The sequence below is a fragment of the Acanthopagrus latus genome, chromosome 20, assembly GCF_904848185.1.
Source record: "Acanthopagrus latus isolate v.2019 chromosome 20, fAcaLat1.1, whole genome shotgun sequence".
Lineage (NCBI taxonomy): Eukaryota > Metazoa > Chordata > Actinopteri > Spariformes > Sparidae > Acanthopagrus > Acanthopagrus latus.
In genome coordinates, this window is record NC_051058.1 from 18,431,859 (window position 1) to 18,446,130 (window position 14,272).

The window sequence follows — 14,272 nt, forward strand, 5'->3', positions numbered from 1 at the left end:
CTTTGGAAAATTCTCTGGAGTTTATTTGTAGATTGAAACAGTGGAGGAGAATGGCTTGTAAGTGTTTCCAGCCACTTGGGTTTTTCCACGGTTTTCCACTCGCTTTTTGGTTGAGTCAGCACCTTTAGGACATATACCTTTTTTGGTTGTGGACTGCAGATCGTTCCTATCGTGCAGACTTTTCAATATCACATCATAACTTTACAATTAACATCCACTATAACTAATTGGTGCGTCTCTCCAGAGGTCACAGTGACGACAAAAAGAGGGATCTGGGGTAAGAAACGGTTATTTGTTCTGGACAATGAGCAGCAAAACATCAAAAGCAGGATTAAGAATTGGGTAGGAGAGGATCTGACAAGGAGCACAGTAAGATGAGAGGTACTGTGGGACTTTAAGCATTAGTCAGCTGGATAACAAGCAAGAGAAACTCTGTGAACCCAGACACTTGAGAGTCCCAGTCAAGTTAAACACTGAAATAAACGGAATATATCTTCCCATTCTGGAACTGCTGAAGTGGGTGTTGAGTCACTTGACTGAAGAGAGGATGAGGAAATGTCAAGAAACTGTGCCTGTGTGAATACACGCCTCTCGGGGGAATGGCAATAAAGACTTTGCTGAAAGGAGTCTAGATTTATGGGCCTGATGAGCACCGAGATGCTCAGCTGGAGGAAAGAGGAGAATTAGAAGTGGAAACCAGCCACTGTCCCACTGGATGAAACCGCTGCAGCGCTGTGACCGAGTCCCTCGCCAGTGCGTGGTGGTCTGGCAAGAGTCGGCGGGGCTTGACCAGGGGCAAACCGCGATGGGCCACCAGAGAGGGTCACAGTGTTTCACAGCACACCACAGAAAAGAAGAGCTGTTTTATAGACGCTTCCTCTTCATGTCACTCTTGAACTCTGGTTCTTGGCAGTTGACTTTTTTTTTCATGATCTCCTTTCCCTTTTCTGTTGTGATGCTGCGCTCTGCTGCGCCAAATGGCAGCGAGCGGTAACTGCAGGTGTTATGTGGCCTGGAAACTTTGTGACTCTGCATTTTTATTTTTTTTTTTAGACCACAGTCCTTTGACCCACATGGCTTCTGGAAGAGATTAAGAGGTAAGCATTATAGGTGAGTCTAGTTTTCTCTGGACCAAACACTTTTCTGTCTCTGTGGCTGCAACTAATTATTATTTTAAGGATCACATAATGAACTGATGGGTCAGTTGGTCGGCCCAACACTTCGGACCAGGCTGAAAATACTAGAATTTGTCTGAATTCTTATGAAAGTTTTTCAGACATTCATGGTACCCAGAACATGATCCCTCTCTTCTCCTCTTGTGTCACCAGAAGATCAATGTTTGATTTGTTCTTTGAAATATCTCAACATCTATTTAATGCATCTGCAAAGAATTTTGTTCAGACGTTCATGGTCCCCAGAAGATGAATCCCTCCTGACTTTGGTGATCCTAGTGCTTTCTTTTTCTTCCAGCGCCGACATATGTTTGACACTTTACTGTTTATTGTAATGAAACATATAAAACAACTACAACAACATATTTTAAAGTCATAAAGGATGAACTTTAATGACCTGAATCATTGTCCAGACAGACGTAATTGAAAAATTTCTCATGATGTTCCAACTTTGTTCAGGCATTCATGGTCCTCAGTGGGTGAATCCCACTGACTTTGACGATCCCCTGACACCATCATTGTCATTGAAATGTGTCAGCAGCGATTGAATTGATGGCTGTGAAATTTGGGTATACATAACTTTGAGTCACTGACTTTTCCTCTTGCACCAACACGAGGTCTGATGTTTACTTTGGTCAATAATGTGGTTATAAACCAAAATGTGACAAAAACTAGTGACCTTCTGAACTAGTGACCTTCTGATCTGCATGCCAGGACGTTGAGCTAAGTTTGTGGACATGGTCAACATTACACTTGCTTAACAAGAACAAGTGTCATTGTGAGCATATTAGCATGTTAATGTTTGTACTGAGCCTAAAGCACTCTGTACCAAATAATGGCAGTAGAATTCCAGTTGTTCCAACAATGATCAACACCTTAATGCTCTAATGCAACCAAGTGTGTCTAACCTGTTGTTTCAACTCTGTCGTTATTTTTGAATGATTTATCATTTTTTTCCATACATGTATGTAATTTGGATTGTACAAAATCTCAAGGAGACACCTTTCAAAAAGTTCTTTGGGTCTACTTAATAATGTGCTCACTCAGTGTATGGTCACGGGGGGGAGGAGTTTTATGGAGGGTACAGTTGACATGTGCTCATGTAGCTGCTGGAAAATCAAACTGCATTCTTTGAGTGAGGAGTCACTGTACTGTAGTCCCATGTAAACATGTCCACTTGATCATGGAGCGGGCCCTCAGGCATGGCCCGGATGGGGCTTCATTCTGAACACCGCTGGTTCCTCCAGCTGGGCCTACAACCTCAACAGCATCACACACTCTGCCCCACCTGTGACAATAAACAGCTTTATTACCTCCTCCCGTCCACTGACGCCATTTAATGCTTTCACTGGGATCATCCTGGGGACAGATCAGACCAGAAATGTCCCACACTCCCATGCATTCCCAAATGCAACCCCCAAAGCTGACCTGCTAAAGACACTGCCATACATTTTAGATTATACATAATCTTAGTGATTTTGTTAGTTCAGTTTATTGTAGTTATTTATTGTAGACCACCAGTCCTTACATTTGATATTCATTTGACCTAATTTAGTGCCACTGTATCAAAGACCATTCTGTGCCTGAGACCTGAGACCTGTAACCTGAGTCAGGTCTCAGGTGCAGATGAAGCCATGTAGATTTTGTCCTCTTTAATATTTAGTAAGCTGTTAAATAAGCCATTCATATGCATCTGAACACGGTGGGTAGTGTGATTTTTAGCACAGAAAGCCAGTATAAAGGGGACTTTGGACCTTAGCACCATTTTGAATCATGGCAGTAGGTGTTTGCTTCTGGTTTGGGCGGCCCTGGTTTAGATCTTCTGTCCCGCCGGGTCGAACATGTGTGCGACACATCCGCGTTTTACAATTTGCAGTTTCTTTGAATGAACTTTATGTTCCAGGAACTTTAAACACAAGTAATTTGATTGTTTCTTTTTATGTTTCTCTCAATGAACCGTCACACTAACAGACACACAGCAGGAGTCCACCACAAGCTCACTGGTTTTAACGATATTGAACTTGGTGATTGCTGTTCCACCATGTGACGAAGCTCTCTATCAGTCCTCTGTACTCCTGTAGAAACAGTCTCTGACTGAAGGCAGCACTTTTCTCACTGGAATAATAATGTGTCAATAGAGTGTTTTAGTCAAGGCAGCTTTTATTAGGTGAATTCAGACTCTTCACTACATGTCAGAGTTTAAATTATGTGCTTTCATTTTGTCACGTGTTGCTCTCGGAGCTGGTTTTTCATTGTCCTTAGTCGCTTGCACATCCCTGTCATCATGCATAATTTTGTGATGCTTTTTTCAGACCCAGGCTTCTTTTCTATTCATTACATAGGTCAGTGACAGTGTCCTCCATACATCATGTCCTCCATACATGCACTCAGACAGGCTCTCATGCGCAGTACAGTAGCTCAGGACTACATGTACCTTCGAGTTCATTGAGAAGTAAATGAATGGTCAGACAGATTAATTGATCTCAGATGTGTGAATGGTTCCAGTCCTGGTGAGAAAGTGAGTTATGCTCTCTCTTTTACAACCCCTGGCTTCTTCCTACATTTATATATTTGTGTGTTTTGTGAGACTGTACTATGCCCAGTTCTCATAACTCCCTTAAGTCACACAGACTCATTAAAGTGATTGATTGGCTGCTTGGGGCTTTTTGCTTTTTCCACCACTCTATTTACCTGTTTTGAAGCGTGTTCGAGTGTGCACCAGCGTATGGTAACACGAGCTCTCTTTTTTCCGTTGAGAAATTTATACGACATATGTCACCGTGTGCTGCAGTCGGAGGTAAATGTTCCGACCGGCCCACCGGCTCTTTTTTTTTGTTCCGGGCTAGTGTGAGAGACGGCTCTGTAGGTTAAGGAGTGTTAAAGAGCCACACACATGGTTTTCCTAAGCTGTAAATTTTATGGATAATTTCTGATGTGGTTACAGATTTATACCCCCCCAACTAAGCACCGCAGCTGCAGGTAATTACTCACTCACCCGCCTCGCTCTACCTCTACATGTTCACTCTGCGTGTCTCTTTCACTTCGTCTCTCTCTCTGATTCTGTCCACTGAGGCCTTTGATTCATTCAGACCAAACAAGAAAGTGACATGTTTATCTACTCACATGGAGATACTCAGACACTGAAACGGCAGAAATTCAACAGCAGGGCGGAGCTTTTGCACAGTTACGACACTTCAGAGCAGTAAGCAATTTTTGTGCTCCTGAGTAACATAAATAATTGTTTTGTCATTCTGTGAGTGAATTCAGTGTAAACTCAGACAGGATAGTATGAGAACAAAAGATTAGTCAGGTGTCTCTGTGTGTAGGAGAGCAAACAGACACAAGTGATGACACAAAGTCCTCACTAGACAGTGGAAAAATGTTTGTGTTGGAATATAAAGATTATAACTAATATTAGACGCTTAAAGTAATAAACATGGTGGAATTTTTGGTAATGATTCAGTATAAACCATTTATTTGACTTGGTGTGTCATTTCTTTGGTCCAGTGTGCAGGATTAAGGAGCTTAAATTGAATAAAATATTGACAGAAATTGAATTAATATTAATAATTCTGTTCTCATTAGAAGATAATCACCTAAAATTAGGAATTGTCTTCTTTTTGGTCCTTTCCACAGGCTCCAAAATATGGTACAAGGAATGTTTCTACAGTAGCCCAGAAAGGACAAACTGTTTTTAATGGCCTCCGTATGGGTGGGTGAGACGAGGGGTGTTCAGTTGGTTGCAACCTGCAGCAAAATGACTAGGATGCAGCTACATCATGCACCCTGGACCTTAAACTGCATCTCGTTTTGCCTCCTTGCGCCTGACGAACCAGGTTTTCTATAACTTCTTCCTTCTTCACAGGTACAGTTATCGACTCATTTTACTTGGACGTAAAAAGGAAATTACCTGCACTGGATAGGTTTCAGCCACTCAACCCTAGCGTCTTCAATCGACAGTGGTTCCAGGTTGTCAAACGTGATGCTGTTTGAAAAAAAAAATGCATAAAACAGCTGCAGCTGCATTTTTTTCCCCAAAAAATATTAATGATCGATTCTGCAGTTCAACTTGAAGTTAAGGATGTGGATGTTTCCTGCAAACTGCCTGTGGTCAGGTCACGACACCCGTCTGCAGCCCCGTGCCACCTCTGTCAACAGTCAGCAGTTGCAGGCTGATAAATCAGTCAGTACAGGACCTTGGCAGCCCGTGGCGTTAGGTGCACTCAGTACACTCTCCCAGACTGCACTGGGGTGAGGTCCCACCATGCGCTCATGCCCATATCTCAACTGCAGCCAAACCAACTCATTAGTGAAACAATCCTCACCACGCACTGGTGTGTATGTGTGTGTGTGTGTCTGAATGAGCAAATGAGAGAGTAAAGGGTGAGATTTCATGTTGTTCTGGAAGATTTGTCATCACAAGCTCAGAATGCATTATATTGTTATAATATCTCTTGTATTCCAACTACCTGTAACATTTTCCGATTTGCTAATATTTTCCATGATATTTTCCCACATTTGCTCAATCACTCCCAACACATTATCCACACATTATCCAGTCTTTGCTTGCACAATATTTATTCATGTTACACAATATTCCAAATGAGTGCCCCTATTTAATGTGCTTATTAACCTTTATAAAAACAGACATGTTACGAATGTGTGTGCAGAAGCAACACCTCAAAGCCGACTGTGAAAACTTTAATGAGAAACGTTAGCGGCCGAGCGAGCTGCCTGGCAAACGCAGTTTAGTAATCCATTCATACACACTCTGCCTCTCCGCCAGGCCTCGTCGTTGAATCATTAAAACGTGCAGACGTCACAACTCTAACGCTGTGTGACAAAGGGCTCGTTAGCATCCGCAGGGCCCATATGGTGTCTTGAGCACAAGGTCCACCGGATGTAAGATTTCTGTTCTCCCACCATCTGACAAACAGTTTTGCAATGAAAGAATCTGACAGAAATGTTGGAAAATCATATATTTCGTGTAACTCGATTGGTTAAAGTCTGACTACACCATTGAAATGTGATGTTTAAAGGTAAAGCAAGTTTGTTTGCATAGCACCTTTCAAGAACAAAGCAATACAAAGACACCACCACCACCTGAACCAGGGCCCTCAAGTAAATGTTCCATCAGCAAACATGAACAATAAATGATTAAATTTGATGAAGACTCAACAATCCTTCCAATCGTCACCACGAAGGGTATAATAATTTCTGCTGTGATAACTTTTGAATGCTGAGTCCAATTGTCCTTGCAGGCAATGCTGCGGTCCTTCCAATTAAGTTATGTGGAAAACAGATGCATCACATACCATGAATAAGATCACAGGTGACATGGTATAAAGTGCACAAAAGTCCAAAGTGGGGGGAGGTTTACCCAGGAGACTGGAGTTCGTATCCAGTGTGAAACCTCAAGCCAAGTTGCTTGAGGATAACAACAGTAAGTTATCAGATGCCACATATTCAATTCATCATCTTTCGTCGATGTTGAAACATCAGTACAGGGTTCAAAATTAAAGTTGTCAACTTTTTGCGGTTCATTAATTAAACCACATTTTCAGCCAAATTTTCTTTATGCAGCTGTTGGATCGCACCTCCAGGCTCAACCTCGACACACGGGGCATCAACCCCACAACTGTCCATCAGCTTTTTGAATACCATGTTTTGGTCATCCAGCTCTCATCAGGTAGGCTATTGTTCCTGGAGTTAATTGTGAACGTTCCCAGCTCCCTTTGGGATCGTAGGTCGGGTCGGCCTCCACCCGAATGCGTCGGTATTTGATGAGCTGGGAAAGAGACAATCTCACCAACAGGAGCTTCAACTTCAGTCTCATACTTAACGTCATCTTTTCCTTTTTTTGCCTACACAATTGATGACAATTGTCCCCAAGACATTGTGTCAGCAGAACTGGACTCTTCACGTATGCACCTCCGTGCAATATGAAGGTGTAAAGCTGTTATACTTGTACACAGATTGATGAGACCTGGTAGGACAGTCTGTGGATGTGAAGAGCGAGTGGTCAGATTTTCTCCATATACCATTTAACTAATGATTAGACTTCCAACCCCTTGTTCCCATGAGCTTCAATTAGAGGGCTTATCATCAGACGCCAGTGTTCAACATGCGCTCAGAGCTTTTACCTCCGAAAAATCCAATTTTCAACTCTACTTTCTTTTTTTAGCTTTATGGGATGTGAGGTGCAGAACAGTCAGGACCCAACTTTAAGGGTGTTCCAGTTCTTCTCACATTAATCCGCTGCAATAAAGGCAACAGCAGAGGAAAATCAATTCATAACAAGGGTACAGTTCACTTTTCCTGTCCTGTCTGCGTGGAGAATTTACTGCTACGACTTTGAACTAACAACCAAATAGTAAATCTTTCCCACTAGAACAAAGCAGAGCGACGCCGCAGGCAAGAAGAAAGTGTTCATCTCATTTTAAAGAGCTTATTAGGTTGTGTTTCTTGTTAGCCCACAGACACATTATTGTGTGGAGTAATACTTCGTAAGGGTGCATTTTAATTGAATCCTTGCCTTCTGTTCTAACTTAATAGGGACTATTCAATGATTATAGACATTTCAGTGCATAAATCAATCCGGCTTTCTCTTTCTCGCTCACACACTCGGGGCTGGACTCAATTATTTGGCCCAGTTGGGTTGATTTTGATTGTTGAAAAAGCAAATGAGACATGACATGGAAAAACATATCCCTTTTTATATGAACCTGAAACTCCTTTAAGTGTGAGCGCTGCCTGCCCATTTGACATGATGTATTTTTTGGGAAATTGATACAACCTTTTTATTCTTTTAAAAGCCATTTGAGCTTCCTCTCTCTCCCCCTCCTTTATTCATTGTTATGTATTTCTTGGCACGGGCAGAGCTGAACAGCAAATACCTTGTTGATACCGTCACCGGGCAAATAAAAGCACACCAACACAATAATGAAATGATTTGTGCTTATGGTTATAGTCCGCAAAGGCTGGTTTCATTGATCTGCTGGGATACTGAGAGTCACTTGCCATGTAACACATTTTAAAAGAATTTCTTGCAGCTGTACGTGTGCACACATTTCACAATTTCATATGAACAAGAAGGTCGTAAGAGTAGAGAGAAGAGTACCATGTGTCTCGCAGGGATGTCGGTGGGGAAAAGAAACGCCCCTGTGAGTCGTTCTGGGTCTCCTCATCAGCCAATCCAAACACCAGTCGGATGCCGGGACACTTTTAGATTCGGTTTATACAGAATAGATGTCAGTTTGCTCAAACAGAACCCCGGACTTCCTCTTCAGAAGAAGTGTTCTTGCACACAAGCATACCCTCATTAAGGTCATTGTCATACCTCAGCAAAGTCGAGCTAATTCTGGCAAACACGGCGACTAGTAAATGTTACTTGACTGAAGCAAGAGTACCAGAGAAGCCTAGCGCTTCATCACACCTTGTGGATCACATGGTAGTCGACAGATTCCTGTGGACCACCACCATAAAACTCAACATGCGGGATGCTACTAGGGGTCGAGCGATATAACTTTTTCAGCACCGATACCAACACACATTATTCAAAATCAAGGAGACTGATAACCAATATTTGAGACCGACGTTCATTTGCAGAAAAAATGAAACTCTTTGTGTCAATATTTCGGACAACCACTGGTGAAATAGGCTTGTTGCTTGGAAAAGCTAACAGGCTAACCTCGCTAGTCAAAAAACACCAACGAAATTATCTAAAACATTAAAAACAAGGGAAGTACTTTGACTAAGTTGTAGGTGAAACTGCACTGCGATAACTATAGATGTAGGTGGAAGCAACAGAAGCAGGAGGCTGCAGTGTGTATAGCTGATATACGTCACTCCATGTTGTGCGAGTGGAGAATGGTCGAGTGAGTCTGTTGCCCGAAAAACTCAGCCAGTTTCCTGTCAGCGCTGCCAGTTTGTTAGAGCATCTTATAACACAACCAAAATGAAACTGTCGATTACAACAAGAGGAGTTCATCTGAGTCCTGGAGGATCCTCTCCACCTTCCTGATCTGACCCAGTGACAGTACATCTCACACACGGCTCTGGTCACTACTGTGTGTGTGGGATTTCTTGGCAAGCGTCACCGGAAGACTCATAATGTGATGGAAACGTGCCAGCATCCTGAGCGAGGCTGACACGGAGAAAAATGGAGCAGGGAGTGAATGTTTTGATTTTGTTTTCACTCTCTCAGCCTCCCGGTGTCCTTCAGTCGCACCCAGTTAATGGATTTAAATGATCGATTGCTCCTAATTTATGATTTTTGGATTCAGACAAAGTAATTATCTCTTGCTTCCTCTTTTTTATTCTCCTCTTAATGTGTCAGTTTGGCCAGAGAGCGGAGATGCGAGCGAAACAGACTGAAGCAGCTCTTGAGCCTGGGTGCTGTCCAGGCAGAACAAAACTTGTGGTTTTCTATTCGCATGAAGTGGAGCTGGTCCACATTCTGGTGGGTAAAAATAATGAGAGGCTGACCGGGACAGAGTGTGCGGTGGAGATGCTGAGGTGAGGAAGGGAGGAGCGAGGGAAGCAGGAAAGGAGAAAGGGATTGTGGAGAAGGGAGTGGCAGAAAGGAAAAGGACACAGGGTGATAGACGGGCCACACACTCTCCGTGATGTAAGGAGGGAAGATGGTGACAGAAACAGAAGCAGGCACAGCTGAAAGTGTCGTCCTGCCTCTGGGTGAATCACCATCGGTCTGCGGGACGTTTATGGGGATTGTGGATTGATAGATAACTCAGCAATTACTCAACAACCCGTAACCTAATCAAACACTCATTTGGCAGAAAATGAATGAGCTAAATATCACCCCCAGTGGCCATTTCTCTCTTAAACTTTATTCATTCTTCACCCAGCTGCTTTCATTTTTTTTTTCTTTTTTTGTGAGTTCAACTGAGTACACCGGGAATCCCTTCAAGGAGACACAGTCCGAAATTTGTGTCTCTCTGCGTAAGCGTGTTTTCATCCACTTGTTTTTTTTTTGTTTTGTATTTTTTATGTGTGTGTGTGTTTTTTTGTGCATCAGTGGAAACAACAGTTTTTTGGGCAAAAAAAAGTTTTAAAAAATCTAAAGTTTTTCTTCGCTGAGGCAGAAAAGTTGGTGATCAAAACAAACAAAATGTAATTAAGTCCAGTGGAAACAGACTTAGCAAATAAAACATGACGTACGTGAGGCATTCGACTGAAACGTCACTCAAACCTCCGAGGAGAGGAAACATTTTAGCAAACACAAACATCCGCGATCTATGTGTTTCTCGGATGGACACATGAAACGTTTTTCCATCACGTTTTCCACAGTTTTTCCATCCTTCGAGGTTAGACTTGCGTCATTTCCTTGTTCTTCCTCTTCAGTGGTTTATTGGCACCAGGCAGGAGATTAAGTGCCACCAACTCCATCTTGATGCATCAGACGCCCAGTATTCACAAAACGCATAAAACACATCAAAGATCGATGCTGCCTCAATTTCTTGTGCATCTTTTCTGAAGGTTTCGGGACCAACGGAGCAGTACCTCTTGTAGCCGTGTGGGGCAGTGTAGCAGTGTAGCCAAGAGTTTAAACAAGACATGACCACAGAACAAGATGGAGAGGTTTAAAAAAATGGCGTAGCTTTTATGCAAGTCGATGAGAAGTTTACCTGTCTGTATGACGTCACTTCACCCAAGAATAGATCGGACGCGTGATGAAGGTTTTTGGCATAAAACAGTTAAGTTTTGTTATGTTTTGGGGACCTGAAATTGCAAACTTTTGCATGTAATCCTTTGAAAACAACAACCTTACCACTGTCATAGCTCGATTTGTAGTTAAAACTGGGATACAAGCATACTGCAGCTTTCTCATTTATTTATTTATTTTTAATGTGGATCCGTGCGCATGAGGATCATTTTCACAATGTTGTTGTACAAACATGGGGAAAAACATTTAAACACAAAACTGTTGTCATGTAAAACCAATCCGATCTCCAGCGTACAGCTGATGACAACATGGTTTGTTAACGTGAATTTGTTAACATAAATATGCATCAGAATGCATATTTAACAGACTCAGAATCATGCATTTCACTATTTAATGACGCTCGACTGATTAAACCTGAAAAATAATCAAAAGAGGAATTAAAGCTGCTCTAAGGAACGTTGATTTTTTTTTTGTTGATCTGTCGACCCCTGTGGACGACAGTAGACTTTGTTTCGGTGTCGTACCACCAGACCACAGATCAGCTTCTTTCCTCAGACTGTGAGACGCCTCTGTTCATCCCCAAAAATTACTATCCAACCGGGATGAGTCTGAATCCGATCTGGTGACGGGCGTTGACAATTAAAATAACTTCACAGAGGTGGGCATCTTCACGCTGGTGGTCATCTTTGCTCATACAGGTCATGTAAAGGCGTCAGTATTACAGTAACCAGATCAAAACTGTCAGAACTCCCTTTTTTGGCTCGTGCTCTGCTTCTCTCTGACATATCAAGACACGCTGCGTCTTCTCTGCCTCCCTCAGTTCTTCTCAAGAAATCCAAACATGAAAAACCATTATTATTTTACTTGCATGGTGACGCAGCTGCTTTTATTGGGTCAGTTATTACAGTTTTGAAAAATCTGACTTTACTCCCTTCAGGAGACGATATAGAACAACAAGAAAGGATGTTGTATAAATGTATAGATGACCCAGTTTGTGGACAAGCGGCGTGCACCTGGACCGTCCCGGCCTGATTAAGGTGTTTACACTAACGCGTCAACCTAAACCTCTGATGTGTAAATGGTTCCTACCCCATCGCTGTGCCACAAGCTAACCGCCCGGCTCCCCTGCAGAGGGAGGCTGGACTCTGCATAGTTTCCACTCACTTGTTCACTTACACTTAAAAAAATAATTAAAGGGCATGTTTTTAAGGGGCTCCGCAGTCCTCCTGATGTCTTCTTGCTAGAGCCTGCTGTCTGATCTCAGCTGGGCTCTAATCAGATGGACCACCAAGTCAGGTCACTAACTGTTAAAGGAACAAACAGTGCCGAGCCCGTTGCGAGAGAGGCCACTAGTTTGGATCAGACCCTGCGAGGGAAGAGGCGTTCAAATCCAAGATGCTCTGAGCAGGAAAACGTTTTCAGATACTGTTTCAGGATGACTGGAAAGTCATTTTCTTTGTTTTCATTTCGAGTTTTCTTTTTTTTTCTCATCAGTTTGGACTTGTGATCACAGGGCCGAGTGTTTACAAACTGCTGTTATGTCTCTGCTGTATAATGTGCAGATGTCACAGCAGAGGGAGGACTCGTCTGCAGAGCATCATGGCCTAGTTTAAGACCAATTATACTGCAGATCACTGACAAATACCTGCACCCATTGGGAACACATTAGGAAGCAATGTGTTCATTCTTTCCGAACAGGGGTGATGCACTCGTCTGGTATGGGCGGTTGTGTTTGGTGGGGCGGCCTCGGCCAAACCCTTTGAGAGGGGGAGAGGGGGGAAGAGCTCTGCTACTAGTTAGCATACATCTGTAGCTCCGGTGGACAAGAGCCGCACCTCAAAGGCCACAGCGCGGGCAGATAAATGCGGAGAAATGAAATACAGCAGCCACTTTACAGAAAAACACACGCACATCCAGGCATCCAGACGTACATCGCAGCGAGGCCAGCGAGCCAGCCGGCATCCGTTTGCGTGTCTGGTTTCTCCCACTTTCATAAACGTGTGCGAGCGAGCCAAGGCGCGTTGCTGCCATGTGTTCTCCCTCCATGCCACACATTAATGAGTGAAGATATCAGCGGCTGGGAGGCCACGCAAGTGCGTCTGAGTCACAGAATGATTAACCCGGCTAACCTGGCCCCGGCTGGCATTCCTGCGTCTGTTTACATGCGCTCCTACTGACAGCAGTGAACTCGGTAATCTAATTTTATTCTCCAGTTCAACACATGGGAGAAGACGGCTACTTTACCCACAAATATTTTTCTGTCTCCCCCGACCGTCTTGTTTTGCAGGAGGACAGTTTTCAATTTAAATTTGTTTTCACTTCTCTCACGTCTTCCAACTCTGCCGACCAGCACAAACATCGGAGTCATCGCTTCCGAACATGTTGTGTTGTTTTTCGTCATCTTCTCACCTTGTGTTTTTCCAGCGAGGCACGGTTGTACGCGAGCGCGGCTTTGATCGACGCGCTGCCTTCAGGATCCTTATATAACTGACGACCCCCCCAGAGAGCCGTACAGATGGACAGCTTACAGATGTCCTTATGTCACAGCGCTGCCACGAACCATACAAACACATCAGGCTCCTCTGCTGTGCACCACCACACACTGTATGACCACACAACCAGGCAGAGGCTGATCAAATCCAGATGCTCCTGCATGCACATAGAAGCTCTATCTCATTCTGTCTCCTCTTACAAAGAGGAAGTTTATTCAAGTGTGCTATTAGTATATTTGTTTTAAACTAAAAATAAGAGAGCTTGCTTTGACTTTACTTTTTATGTACTTATTATATTTGGCTCGTACTTTTGATCCAGTGTATTTAAGAAAAGTCTGTAGCATTCTTGCGTTGTACAGAACATTTGTAATCTAAAGGACCGTCCTAATACTGGGTGTTTTGTTTGGAATGGATGTCGATTTGAGTTGTGGTTGTTCTTATAGTTTGGCATTCACATCAGGTCATGTGAATTCTCATATGTCTAGTGGAAAGTGGAAGGCAGCGTTAGCAACATGGCTACCGCTAGCAGCCTGGCTACTGTCCAAAGCAACAAAAAAAACAAAAAACAACAATCTCAGCTTGGCCAAGAAACTCTGATCTCCGGTCTATGAAAAGACGGGGTAAAATGAATTTATTGTGAGTAAGTAAGCAGGTGTTACTTGCGGGTATAGCAGAAAGAATGCTGGTTTTGAACGATCTCGTGTCCCGGCGGCGAGACGGAACGCAGATCAACAAGGGCACAGGCTTTGACACAACACCGGTGCGCTCTCCATCAAGTGTATGTCTGTCCCTTCACTTGTTCTACCTCAGTTTCTATCACGCTCTGGATATTGACCGGGGAAAAATGATGCCTCTTCCTGTTTTGGTTGCACAATGACAGATGCACTGCCTCGAGGTTAAAAGGGAACTTATTTATTCCAGAA